The sequence below is a fragment of the Chrysoperla carnea genome (assembly GCF_905475395.1).
Source record: "Chrysoperla carnea chromosome X unlocalized genomic scaffold, inChrCarn1.1 SUPER_X_unloc_2, whole genome shotgun sequence".
Classification (NCBI taxonomy): domain Eukaryota; kingdom Metazoa; phylum Arthropoda; class Insecta; order Neuroptera; family Chrysopidae; genus Chrysoperla; species Chrysoperla carnea.
The window spans coordinates 36,153-51,090 of NW_025408145.1; the positions used below are offsets into that span (position 1 = coordinate 36,153).

Here is a 14,938-nt window from a genome sequence, read left to right on the forward strand (position 1 = left end):
ATTTTTTTAATAATTAAAGAAAAAAAAAAAAAAAGCATATAAACTTTCTATTGAAAATGTTATTTTAAACTAGATGGCCAAGTGAACTTCGTTACACAAACAATATATGACGTATTCGTTATTTAAATAATCAGTATCCTTTGATATTATATCAATACGTTACTCTCTTCTTTTGATACATATTAATAAAATTTCAATTTATAAGATTTTATGTCAATTATATAAATAATATTATAAATTTTCTAAATACATAAGTTAAGTAACAAAAAATTTGAATAACAAGATAAATTTATATATAATGTTTTAATACTCGATACTATAATATATCGCATCCGTTACCAATTATTCGGTATCCTTTGATTTATACACAGAATGAACTAAAAATATATATCAAATTTATTTTATTTATTTATATATTTAATATTATTATTATTATTTTATATTACAAAGTTTCTTAACGAAGCTTACAATGATTTCTCATATCGTACTTAACAAAATTATTTAGATCATATAAAATTTAAATTGTTAAAAAATTTGTATATTTATTATTATTATTATTTATTTTTATTAAAATTACATAACATAAAATTAATAATATTTTAATAATTATATAAATTAATTCTTATTTAAAATAATCTTATATTAATCTCAACAAATACTCTAATAATATATTTTGTCATAAATTTTTTTATATTTAAAATAAATATTATAATATATAAATACTTATATCAGTATAAAATTTCTTTATATAATTATGAAAAAATTAATTTAATAGTTAATTATTGATATTAATGCATAAATAAAAGTATTTTCTAATGAAATATATTTTGTCAATGTTCGATTAACACATTTCATAATAATACGTTTTCATTATTGACAAAAAAAGTTTTTCTAAAAATGAAATCTTATACTATAATATATATATTTATATATTAAATTTTTTAATTATTTATATACTAATAATTTATAATAAATCGATATTAAATAAAAAATAAAAATATATACTTTTTAAGTTTACCTTAAAAATATTATTGTTTTGTATGATTGAACTAATTAATATTAAACTATGTTTATTAATAATTGTTAATAAAAAAATTAAATATATTTTAATTTATAAAATAAATATTATTATTAAATTTATAATTTATTATTTTATATATTATAGAAATTGAAAAAATAAATCATGTTTACTACGACAGTAAATTAGAAATACTATTTAATTTTTATGTGTTTTCTACATGGTACTTTGACTTACATAGGGACTTATATTATTGTGAATAATGATATAATTGAAAACCTTTATTTTTTATTTGATAGAATTATTATATTTTATCATTTAAATATTTATAATAAATACATTATTTTTATAAAGTAAAAAAATATGGCCGAAGAAAATTCTACAGCTGTTGCAGCAACTGCGGTTACTGCTGCTTCTACAACACCAACAAAAAAAGCAACAGCTTCTGGTGCTAAACGTACAAAACAACATTCAAAACCAACACATCCACGTACATCAGAAATGGTTGTTAACGCAATTAAAAATTTAAAAGAACGTGGTGGTTCATCATTACAAGCAATTAAAAAATATTTAGCTGCAAATTATAAAGTGGATTCTGATAAAATTTCACCATTTATTAAAAAATATTTAAAAGCTGCTGTAACTGAGGGAGCCTTGGTACAAACTAAAGGTAAAGGTGCATCTGGTTCATTCAAATTGGCTGCTTCCGCTTCATCTAATTCTTCAGCTAAATCAAAAGTATCCAAAAAAGAAAGTGGAGCAAAAGGTTCAGCAAAGAGTGCTAAAAGTAAACGGGCACCAAAAGAAAAGAAAGCCACAACTACATCATTGGCAGCCAAAAAGCCTAAAGCAAAAAAAGCGACTCCATCATCATCAACTGCTGCTAAAAAAGTTACTGCAAAATCATCAGCGGCATCAAAAAAAGCACCAGTTAAAGCAAAACCAGCAAAAAGTACAAAATCCGCTGCCAAAAGTAGCCCTGCTCGTAAACCGAAAGCACCAAAAGCTAAGAAAGCTTCTGTTGCCAAATCATCTCCTACAAAAATTAAAAAAGCAGCACCAAAAAAGAAATGATCTGTTACTTTAATAATATATTGAAATATTTCATTATTTTTGCTAAAAAATGAAAATAACATAGGCCTTAATACAGGCCACAAATTAATATTTGATAAGAGTAAATTATTTTTTGTATAAATATTTTATAAAATAATAGTTTAGAAACATTTGCCACAGTCAGTACCACGGATGGGTGGCCACTTGAGAATACTGTGTGCGGTTGCATTTTTATTTAAAATATATGGTATAATAAATAAGTATATATTTAAATTGATTACTTCATTGAAAATTTTAATAATATACTTTAATATTAATGATATTTATGAAAAAGATATATTTGTAAAAATTTTCATTTATTACTGGCAACAGCCATACCACGTTGAAAACACCGGTTCTCGTCCGATCACCGAAGTTAAGCAACATTGGGCACAGTCAGTACTTGGATGGGTGACCGCTTGGGAACACTGTGTGCGGTTGCCTTTTTATATTAAAAATATATATTATTTTTCTTCTTTTCTTTTTTTTTACACACCATATATAAATATATGTTATTTAGAAATGTAAACCTTTTATATTATTCGTCAACAAATAAATATTATTTTTTGTATAAAATTTTATTGCATTTATAACTCATATCATGGTTACTTTAAAGCGAGAAGTTTTTTTAATATTTCAAATGAATATAAAATAATATAAATTTTATGAAATTTATTTATTTTTAGAAATAGCAATCGCTTATAATTATAACAAAATTTTAATAATGTTTAATTTTATTTCAATAATTTATATATATATATATATATATATATTTTTTAATAAAAATAATATACTCTTATTTAATAATATATGTTGGTCCTATATATAGGACCGAAAATATTTCTTATTTGTTTTTTTTTTTTTAAATTGTCATTTAAAACGCTTATGCACGTTCTCCACGAATACGTCTTGCCAATTGTATATCCTTAGGCATAATTGTAACACGCTTTGCATGAATTGCGCATAAATTGGTATCTTCAAATAAACCTACTAAATAGGCTTCACTAGCTTCTTGTAATGCCATAACAGCTGAACTTTGGAAACGTAAATCGGTTTTAAAATCTTGTGCAATTTCACGTACTAAACGTTGGAATGGTAATTTACGAATTAACAATTCAGTACTTTTTTGATAACGACGAATTTCTCGTAAAGCTACTGTACCAGGACGATATCTGTGTGGTTTTTTTACTCCACCAGTTGCTGGTGCACTTTTACGTGCAGCTTTCGTTGCTAATTGTTTTCTTGGTGCTTTACCACCAGTTGATTTACGTGCAGTTTGCTTGGTTCTAGCCATTTTCAAATAATAATGTTTTTACAAAAAAACACACAATTTTAAAAATTATATTCGACAATTTGATACTACAAAGTCAAATGTTTAAATGCGAAATAAATGTGTTGTATTTATATTTATATGAAATTTCAAAATTTTTGTTGTCATATCCTATTGGATAGCTATCAGAGTATGGACTAATCAAATTGTATAGGCGTGGCTTAAAAAATCTTTAATGCTTTATATAAAAAGGCACAATTGTACCGGCGCTCACATACATTACAATACTTGTGAGGTTAACACACGTGTTATCCGTTCGTTAAAATATTGTAAATAATTTTTTATTAAAATGACTGGCAGAGGAAAAGGTGGAAAGGGTCTTGGAAAAGGGGGTGCAAAACGTCATAGAAAAGTTTTGCGTGATAATATCCAAGGTATTACAAAACCTGCAATTCGTCGTTTAGCACGACGAGGTGGAGTAAAACGTATCTCTGGTTTAATTTATGAAGAAACACGTGGTGTACTTAAAGTATTCCTTGAAAATGTTATTCGGGATGCTGTTACATATACTGAACACGCAAAACGTAAAACAGTTACAGCTATGGATGTGGTATATGCATTAAAACGACAAGGTCGTACTTTGTATGGTTTTGGAGGTTAAGAAAATATAATAATTTACTTAAAATATTTAGTAAATTTATTAAAGAATATTTAATACATCCGATAAATTTAAACAGGCTTTCCTTTTTGGGAAGCCACTAATTTTATTTATATAAGAGTAAATAAATTTGTTAATAAATATAACATATTATATAATTTGTTTACAACAAATTATTTTGTTTATAACATACATTACCAAATATTTTTATTTATTTTTTTTTTTTATTGTAATATATCTGCAATAATAACTTATAATTTGTATATTATCTATTTTATTTTACAATAACTTATTGAATTTTTGAAAAAATTTTATTATAAATTAATATACTATTATATTTTTTATATATACAAGTTAAGAGTAACAAGTATCGATAGGAGATTATCGAATTTATAACTAATAAAACATTTCGCCTTAATCAAAGAAAATAAAGATTTTGCTATACCATTTTTTATACTTTCAATAAATAATTTATTATTAAATTTTTATTATTTCATTTATTTTTTAAAATTATTAAAAATATTTTTCTAATAATTATAAGCGTACATAAACAAGTAGTAAATGTAAAATGAAAATAATAAAGGTAATGTAATGCATTTGCATTACACTGATTTACGATATATATTCCGCGATATCCTTTATTATATTTAAAATTAATAATATTGATATACTAATAATAGATATATTCAAGCTATTAATATATAAAATTTTATATTAAATATGATATTAATAATTGTTTATTTTATTTTTTTGTATATATAAAAATAATTTACTCTTATTTAAAAAATTTGATGGCTCTCTTAAAAAGAGAGCCGTTTTTATATGTTGATGTATTTTTATGTTATCAATTAAATAATATTTTCGATTTATTTATTTTGAACTTGTATATTTTGTAACAGCTTTAGTACCTTCACTAACAGCGTGCTTTGCCAATTCACCAGGTAATAATAATCGAACTGCGGTTTGAATTTCCCGACTTGTGATTGTTGAACGTTTATTATAATGTGCTAAACGTGATGCTTCAGCAGCAATACGTTCAAAAATATCATTAACAAAACTGTTCATGATACTCATAGCTTTACTAGAGATACCAGTATCAGGATGCACTTGTTTTAATACTTTGTAAATGTAAATTGCATATGATTCCTTGCGCTTCCTCTTCTTTTTCTTATCACTCTTTGATATATTTTTTTGAGCTTTGCCAGCTTTTTTTGCTGCTTTTCCACTTGTTTTTGGTGGCATTGTTACAAACAATTAATATACACAGATAGTTACAGAACACCAGTCAGTATATGTATGAGCGTGTCGTGTATACAACTAGCGTATTATATACGCGAAGATGGATATAACAATAAAAATGAATACTACTCTCTGATTGGCTAAAAATAATACTATAAGGTGATTGGTTTATTTTTAAAGTTTTATATTTTATAAATATTATAAATTAAAATACCCAAATAACATTTTAAACATTTATGTTACAATCCCCGTAACGTACACATCTGTGTGATTATATTTACAAAAAAAAGTATTAATTAAATAAATTTATTCGCTATGTCTGGACGAGGTAAAGGTGGTAAAGTAAAGGGAAAGGCAAAGTCAAGATCAAGCCGAGCAGGATTACAATTTCCTGTTGGAAGAATTCACAGATTATTACGAAAAGGAAATTATGCTGAACGAGTAGGTGCTGGTGCCCCAGTATATTTGGCTGCTGTTATGGAATATTTGGCTGCAGAAGTTCTCGAGTTAGCTGGTAATGCTGCCCGTGATAACAAAAAAACACGTATCATTCCACGTCATTTACAATTGGCAATTCGTAATGATGAAGAATTAAATAAATTATTATCTGGTGTAACAATTGCTCAAGGTGGTGTATTACCAAACATTCAAGCAGTGTTATTACCAAAGAAAACTGAAAAGAAAGCATAAATTAAAAACATTGCATTAATTTTTATAATAATAATACATCGATCATAGGCCTTTTAATAAAAGGCCACAAATTTAAAATAAGAGTAAAAATTATTTTTATAAATAATATATTATAATATTTTTTTAAAGAATCAATTTAAATAATTATAAATTAATGATTCTTTTTTTTTTTTCTTTTTTTATATGTTATTATGGAAATAATTCATCATATTATGATGACATTTAGGTAACATATTATAAGAATATTCATAAAATATTATCAAAATAATATTGTATTATGATGATATTTAGACAAAATATTATAAGAATATACACAAAATATTATCAAAATAATATCATTAGATAACAAAACTGTTCATGATACTCATACCTTTACTAGAGATAAAAGTATCAGGATGCACTTGTATTAATACATATTATCACAACATCACAAAATATTTTTTAAAAGGAAAAATTTTTTTAAAATTATTATAAAATTTGATTGAATTAAATTTCAATTTATTTTTTTAATAATTAAAGAAAAAAAAAAAAAAAAGCATATAAACTTTCTATTGAAAATGTTATTTTAAACTAGATGGCCAAGTGAACTTCGTTACACAAACAATATATGACGTATTCGTTATTTAAATAATCAGTATCCTTTGATATTATATCAATACGTTACTCTCTTCTTTTGATACATATTAATAAAATTTCAATTTATAAGATTTTATGTCAATTATATAAATAATATTATAAATTTTCTAAATACATAAGTTAAGTAACAAAAAATTTGAATAACAAGATAAATTTATATATTATGTTTTAATACTCGATACTATAATATATCGCATCCGTTACCAATTATTCGGTATCCTTTGATTTATACACAGAATGAACTAAAAATATATATCAAATTTATTTTATTTATTTATATATTTAATATTATTATTATTATTTTATATTACAAAGTTTCTTAACGAAGCTTACAATGATTTCTCATATCGTACTTAACAAAATTATTTAGATCATATAAAATTTAAATTGTTAAAAAATTTGTATATTTATTATTATTATTATTTATTTTTATTAAAATTACATAACATAAAATTAATAATATTTTAATAATTATATAAATTAATTCTTATTTAAAATAATCTTATATTAATCTCAACAAATACTCTAATAATATATTTTGTCATAAATTTTTTTATATTTAAAATAAATATTATAATATATAAATACTTATATCAGTATAAAATTTCTTTATATAATTATGAAAAAATTAATTTAATAGTTAATTATTGATATTAATGCATAAATAAAAGTATTTTCTAATGAAATATATTTTGTCAATGTTCGATTAACACATTTCATAATAATACGTTTTCATTATTGACAAAAAAAGTTTTTCTAAAAATGAAATCTTATACTATAATATATATATTTATATATTAAATTTTTTAATTATTTATATACTAATAATTTATAATAAATCGATATTAAATAAAAAATAAAAATATATACTTTTTAAGTTTACCTTAAAAATATTATTGTTTTGTATGATTGAAATAATTAATATTAAACTATGTTTATTAATAATTGTTAATAAAAAAATTAAATATATTTTAATTTATAAAATAAATATTATTATTAAATTTATAATTTATTATTTTATATATTATAGAAATTGAAAAAATAAATCATGTTTACTACGACAGTAAATTAGAAATACTATTTAATTTTTATGTGTTTTCTACATGGTACTTTGACTTACATAGGGACTTATATTATTGTGAATAATGATATAATTGAAAACCTTTATTTTTTATTTGATAGAATTATTATATTTTATCATTTAAATATTTATAATAAATACATTATTTTTATAAAGTAAAAAAATATGGCCGAAGAAAATTCTACAGCTGTTGCAGCAACTGCGGTTACTGCTGCTTCTACAACACCAACAAAAAAAGCAACAGCTTCTGGTGCTAAACGTACAAAACAACATTCAAAACCAACACATCCACGTACATCAGAAATGGTTGTTAACGCAATTAAAAATTTAAAAGAACGTGGTGGTTCATCATTACAAGCAATTAAAAAATATTTAGCTGCAAATTATAAAGTGGATTCTGATAAAATTTCACCATTTATTAAAAAATATTTAAAAGCTGCTGTAACTGAGGGAGCCTTGGTACAAACTAAAGGTAAAGGTGCATCTGGTTCATTCAAATTGGCTGCTTCCGCTTCATCTAATTCTTCAGCTAAATCAAAAGTATCCAAAAAAGAAAGTGGAGCAAAAGGTTCAGCAAAGAGTGCTAAAAGTAAACGGGCACCAAAAGAAAAGAAAGCCACAACTACATCATTGGCAGCCAAAAAGCCTAAAGCAAAAAAAGCGACTCCATCATCATCAACTGCTGCTAAAAAAGTTACTGCAAAATCATCAGCGGCATCAAAAAAAGCACCAGTTAAAGCAAAACCAGCAAAAAGTACAAAATCCGCTGCCAAAAGTAGCCCTGCTCGTAAACCGAAAGCACCAAAAGCTAAGAAAGCTTCTGTTGCCAAATCATCTCCTACAAAAATTAAAAAAGCAGCACCAAAAAAGAAATGATCTGTTACTTTAATAATATATTGAAATATTTCATTATTTTTGCTAAAAAATGAAAATAACATAGGCCTTAATACAGGCCACAAATTAATATTTGATAAGAGTAAATTATTTTTTGTATAAATATTTTATAAAATAATAGTTAAGAAACATTTGCCACAGTCAGTACCACGGATGGGTGGCCACTTGAGAATACTGTGTGCGGTTGCATTTTTATTTAAAATATATGGTATAATAAATAAGTATATATTTAAATTGATTACTTCATTGAAAATTTTAATAATATACTTTAATATTAATGATATTTATGAAAAATATATATTTGTAAAAATTTTCATTTATTACTGGCAACAGCCATACCACGTTGAAAACACCGGTTCTCGTCCCATTATCTGTACAGCGTTCATACCGTACAGTACAGTGAATTGTTGAAGCAAATTATTGTATAATTACATTCAAAGCGAAAACAATTTCATACACACACCTACAGAACAAGTTAAATCAAATATAAAAAAGTATAAAAACAAACTATAAAATAAGTGACGGGCGTAGCCAAACAAAAAAAAGGGGGCGACCTAGTCGCTCCCCTGCTATCACTAAAATTTTAAAAGTGCAACCCGATGACGTCGGAATACAACAAAGCACCGAAGAAGAAGCCAACAAAATAGAAAAAATAGTTAGTGAAAATAGCGAGAACACAAGTGCAGTGCCTCCAAGAATGGAAAACCAAAACAAAAACAATATACAAAACATTTTCAAAAAACAAACAGAAGTGCAAGTGCAAGTGCCCACAAAAAACAGATTTAATCCCCTAACCACTGAAGAAGGTCAAACAGAGGAAGATGTGGAACAAGAAGGCACAGACCCAAAAGAAATTAATGAAAATGACAAAAACACAGAAAGGACACAAGGAGGTAAGAATAAACCACCTCCAATTGTTATACACAGCACTCCAAATAACCATAAGGAGTTCATGGAGCAAATAAAGGAACATGTGAAAAAGGGATTCCATGTGAAATACACGTTCAAAAAAACGAATCTATTCATCCATGACTCAAATGAATATAAAAACTACGTCAAAATTCTAGACAACGAAAACATGGAGTTCCATACATACACGGAAAGGACAGAAAAACACCACGCCTTCGTATTGGTCGGGCTACCAAGAGGAATCGACGAAGAGGAAATTAAGCAAGACATAGAGAAATGCCTCAAAACAAACATTATTAAAGTATATCCAATGAGATCCTCCTACAGATCTCTATATCTTGTGATCACCGGACAAAGCACGTCCCTAAAACAACTAACCCAAGAAGTTAAATATGTGTACAACGTAAAAATTACCTGGGAAAGGCACAGGAACGCCAAACTAATTATCCAGTGTCACAGATGTCAGGCCTGGTCACATGCCACTACGAACTGTAGAATGAACCCAAAGTGCCTAAAATGCGCAGGACCTCACTGGAGCCGTGACTGTACAATAAAAGAAAACACGGAAGAAAATAAAAAACTTTTAAAATGTGCAAACTGTGAAAATAACCACCCGGCAAACTCTACAGAATGCCGAATTTATATCAACAAAATCGAGCAGATAGAAAGGAGAAGAAAAACAAACACGGTCCCTGTAAGAAATCAACAAAAATTCGTGACAGCACCACTACCTCCAACAAATCCCTGGGTAATGAGAAACCCATTCACTCAAAATGATAGACCCACCCAAGTGTACGCTCATGTACACAGCCAAGCACCAACACAAACAACATCCATATCTACTACTACTAACATAAACAATTTGGTAAGTGAGTTTGACACATTAAACAAATTAATAGATGTAGAAAGAATGCTAAAATATGTAAAAGACCTAAACCATGACCTTATGAAATGCAAAAACGAATTAGAGAAATTCATGGTTTTCAACAACTTTTGCACAAAAAATTTTAGCCAATGTCCGCCGTAAAATGTGCGACATGGAATGCTAATGGGCTACGCCAAAACCTTGGTGAACTTAGATCGTTCATCAGAGAACAAAAGGTGGACATTATGATGATAAATGAAACCAAATTATCAGGAGAACATAAAATAAAAATTAGAAATTTTAATATAATTAGGAAAGATAGAACAACACAAGGCGGAGGTGTAGCAATAATAATAAAAAATAGCATTCCGTTTCGCACATTTGAAATCAATGGTTCCGTATCCATAGAATGCGTCGGAATCGAACTATTAAATAATATAAAAATTATTGCAGTGTATAACACTCCCGCTAACAAGTTCCCCATGGAGGATCTAGCAAAATTGTTCAGGATGGGTAACAAAATATTAGTAATAGGTGATCTTAATGCTCGCCATACGGCATGGAAGAATCATGTATCAAACACAAACGGACGAACATTACATAAATTCACTAACGACAACAACATCGTCATCCAACACACAGACAACCCCACACATTTTCCAACTAACGGAATGACACCCACCTTCATTGATCTTGTGATTAATAAAAATGTTAACAACATCACGCACCCAACCTCAATACCAGAGTTATCATCAGACCACAACCCGGTAATATTTAATATTACAAACTTAAATAAAGACAACACCAAACACATTGTCACTTCCTATAAATCAACCGATTGGGCAGAGTTTAGAAAAAAATTAAATTCAACAATAAAAATCAATAATAAAATAAACAATGCCCAAGAAGTTGATCAGGAAATAGATAACTTCACAAAAGGGGTGCAACAAGTCCAAAAAGCTCACAGCCGACGGGTCGTGATAGTTGATAACAGGTATCTCCCTGATGACAACACAAAAAACTTAATCAAATATAAAAATGCGATGAGGAAACTGTACCAAAAAAGATTTATACCAGGCCTCAAAGCAGATATAAACAAAATCACGAAAATGATCAGGAGGAACATTAAAAACAAGATCAATGAACAGTGGGAAAAAACACTAACGGACTTACGACCCGGTGACAGAACAATGTGGCGAATAACGAAGACGTTTAAAAAACCGAGACAACAAATCCCCACAATCACCACGAACGATAATAATTACATGACGGACAAAGACAAAGCTGACATAATAAGTGAAACTTTAGAGGAGATCCAGACTAACGAACAGACTACTCCACTAGAAGAGGACATAAAACGAAGAATACATGAATTCTTTCATACCACACAAACACCACAAAACAACACCAAAATAAAGCTCACAACCCCCCAAGAAATTAAAAACATAATTAAAACCCTCCCAAATAACAAAGCCCCAGGACAAGACGGGATAGACACCAAAATAATCAAAAACTTTACCACCAAAGCTATAGTACAACTTCAGTACATAATAAATGCAATCCTGAGGATAGGATACTTCCCTGAGTCCTGGAGAACGGCAATAGTGATCCCAGTACCGAAACCTAACAAGGATCATAGTAATCCCAAAAATTACAGACCAATAAGCCTCCTGAGCACGCTGTCCAAGATAGCGGAAAAAGTCATTTTGGAAAGAATAAACAAGATAAGTCAGTCCAAAAATATAATAATACACGAACAATTCGGATTCAGAAGAGGTCATGGCACTTGCATGCAAGTTGCCAGAATAGCAAGTGACATAATACAAAATTTTAACAAAAGTAACGTCACGGCCATGGCCCTTCTGGATATTGAGAAAGCCTTTGACACGGTATACATTGATGGACTGATTTACAAACTAATAAATTATGACTTCCCAAGATGGCTAATAGCACTACTGGACAGTTACCTCAGAGGAAGGGGATTCTATGTAAAAATAAACAACAGCACATCGGAACTCCGACACCCAAAAGCAGGTGTGCCACAAGGATCGGTACTTGGGCCCATATTGTTCACCTACTTTATTAATGATATCCCAAAATTTGCCAAAACAAAAACTGCGATATACGCGGATGACACTGCCGTGTACGCCCACTCCTTTAATGCTCAGGTGGCAACAAAACAACTACAAATACACCTGGATATGATACTGAAGTTTGCCAGGGACTGGAAAATCAAAATAAATAACAACAAAACTGAACATATAATTTTTAGCAAAAAATTTACAAATATCAAAATCTACGATCCACTTAAGGTAGACGGCGTAGCCATAGTCCCTGCCAAGCACAAAGTAAAGTACCTAGGTGTGTACCTTGACAAAACATTATCGTTTGTCCCACATATCAACCACCTGATCAGTAAGGGAAATGGGTGTATACGACAACTTTACCCACTCCTGAACAAATACAGCAAACTCAGCACCAAAAATAAAAAAATGTTATACACTGCAATAATAAGACCAACTATAACCTACGGAGCCCCTGTGTGGAACAGCGTTTCAGACACGACATATCTAAGACTGCAACGTATACAGAACAAATGCCTCCGACTTACACTAAACAAAGATAGATACGCTAGAATACAAGACATACATAGAGAGACAGACATACCGACAATCAAAGACTATACCAAACATGTAACGCATTCTTTCTACACTAAGTTGATTAAAAACAGCTACTTAACCAAAAATATGGTGAAGTCAAACTCACTAACCAAAAAACACAAACAAATATATACAAAATATTTAAATAATGTATAACAAAATATTTTACAGTAAATAATAAAGATAAAATACCCATTCCTTACAAGAGCCTGTGGCGTCGTGCCAGCGTTCCCGACTGGCACTCCGAAAGCAGGCGTTCAAGTCCCACGCAAGGCATTAAATTTTTTCTTTTTTTCTTTTCTTTTTAAATCTAATTTTACATGCAAAAACACATAGGCAATGGGCAATATAAGTTTGCCACAGCTATTGCCTAAAACATAAAACAGGTTTTTAAAAAATTTTCCTGTAAAGAGCATATCAACAAAAATTAACTTAACATATACCTGCTCAAACAAATAAATTAAATATCATAAGCATAATTGCGACACAGCAATCTGCATGAAAGAAAAATAAGTTAGGATGAAAGCCTTTTAAGGCTAATAACCTATAATAGTAAATAAAAGTTTTGTAATATATGTTATGTATGTAATGTATTGTATTTTTAAATGTTGATTAATAAACTGTTTTTGAATTTGAATTTGGTTCTCGTCCGATCACCGAAGTTAAGCAACATTGGGCACAGTCAGTACTTGGATGGGTGACCGCTTGGGAACACTGTGTGCGGTTGCCTTTTTATATTAAAAATATATATTATTTTTCTTCTTTTCTTTTTTTTTACACACCATATATAAATATATGTTATTTAGAAATGTAAACCTTTTATATTATTCGTCAACAAATAAATATTATTTTTTGTATAAAATTTTATTGCATTTATAACTCATATCATGGTTACTTTAAAGCGAGAAGTTTTTTTAATATTTCAAATGAATATAAAATAATATAAATTTTATGAAATTTATTTATTTTTAGAAATAGCAATCGCTTATAATTATAACAAAATTTTAATAATGTTTAATTTTATTTCAATAATTTATATATATATATATATATATATATATTTTTTAATAAAAATAATATACTCTTATTTAATAATATATGTTGGTCCTATATATAGGACCGAAAATATTTCTTATTTGTTTTTTTTTTTTTAAATTGTCATTTAAAACGCTTATGCACGTTCTCCACGAATACGTCTTGCCAATTGTATATCCTTAGGCATAATTGTAACACGCTTTGCATGAATTGCGCATAAATTGGTATCTTCAAATAAACCTACTAAATAGGCTTCACTAGCTTCTTGTAATGCCATAACAGCTGAACTTTGGAAACGTAAATCGGTTTTAAAATCTTGTGCAATTTCACGTACTAAACGTTGGAATGGTAATTTACGAATTAACAATTCAGTACTTTTTTGATAACGACGAATTTCTCGTAAAGCTACTGTACCAGGACGATATCTGTGTGGTTTTTTTACTCCACCAGTTGCTGGTGCACTTTTACGTGCAGCTTTCGTTGCTAATTGTTTTCTTGGTGCTTTACCACCAGTTGATTTACGTGCAGTTTGCTTGGTTCTAGCCATTTTCAAATAATAATGTTTTTACAAAAAAACACACAATTTTAAAAATTATATTCGACAATTTGATACTACAAAGTCAAATGTTTAAATGCGAAATAAATGTGTTGTATTTATATTTATATGAAATTTCAAAATTTTTGTTGTCATATCCTATTGGATAGCTATCAGAGTATGGACTAATCAAATTGTATAGGCGTGGCTTAAAAAATCTTTAATGCTTTATATAAAAAGGCACAATTGTACCGGCGCTCACATACATTACAATACTTGTGAGGTTAACACACGTGTTATCCGTTCGTTAAAATATTGTAAATAATTTTTTATTAAAATGACTGGCAGAGGAAAAG

The 14,938-nt window shown here is 27.9% G+C and overlaps 1 non-coding gene across 1 annotated transcript; it reads left to right on the plus strand.

Annotated features, from left to right (window-relative positions):
* Nucleotides 1–2,435: 2,435 nt before the first annotated feature.
* Nucleotides 2,436–2,554, plus strand: LOC123304106. The gene has a single exon (XR_006536156.1). It is a non-coding gene; the product is annotated as a 5S ribosomal RNA (ribosomal RNA).
* The last annotated feature ends 12,384 nt before the right edge of the window (nt 2,555–14,938 follow it).